Genomic DNA, 907 nt, shown 5'->3' with positions numbered 1-907 from the left:
TCCACTTAAAAGTATGATTCGAATTTAATATAAAAGTTATATCAAATAAAATATATTTTTAAGTCCATAGTCCATATGAGATTTTAGGTTGAATTTATGAAGTATGGATCTTTGACAGAGTTATTATATCTGCATGTCGGACACATTTTGAATACGAATACGATATTTATTGACATTTTTCGATATGTATGTCTATTGTATTTAATTGTGTCTTAATAAAAAATAAAAAATTTTTCTTTAAACACGCTTAGACACACTTAAATACCATCACATATCATCGTGTTCAATCTTTATTTTATATTAATAACTGATTTTGATATACATCTCGCATGAGAGAGAGATGGTGTAGAATTTTATTTACTATTTGATTTTAATTGACTCAACATTTTAGTACCTAAGATCAATTATGTTTTTCTTTTTTGAAATTTCATTTTTTTTTCCTGCCAACTCCACAATATCACTACTCGCCGGCATTAACTTGCGAAAAATTTAAAAATTAGTTAAACATTCAAAGTTAAAGAATATAATGTTTCCTTTAGCCTTCAATACTATAAGATAGATCTAAATTAAAGGAAAAAAAAAAAAAAAACTTTACAAACACAATGAAAGAAAGGTCTATGACTTTGAGCAGGTCTTGAAGGAAGAGATGATAATTCACATATTGCTTATTCCTTTTGGTGCGTTACCATTCATTCATTAAAAACAAAAATAATGGTTCTTGAATTCAGGAACGGTTACTTGCTATCACATAAAAAGATACAGAGAATAAATAATAGAAAAAAATTTGAGAATAATCCGACCATCTAAACCAAAAGTTGTCGAGAGGATACATGGTTTCTATTTATATAAATTATAAATAGAAAATTAAAAAAAAATCACATAAGAGAGATCAAGTGATAAGTGATAA

This window comes from Arachis ipaensis, chromosome B08 (assembly GCF_000816755.2).
Source record: "Arachis ipaensis cultivar K30076 chromosome B08, Araip1.1, whole genome shotgun sequence".
Classification (NCBI taxonomy): domain Eukaryota; kingdom Viridiplantae; phylum Streptophyta; class Magnoliopsida; order Fabales; family Fabaceae; genus Arachis; species Arachis ipaensis.
This window is presented reverse-complemented; position numbering follows the sequence as displayed.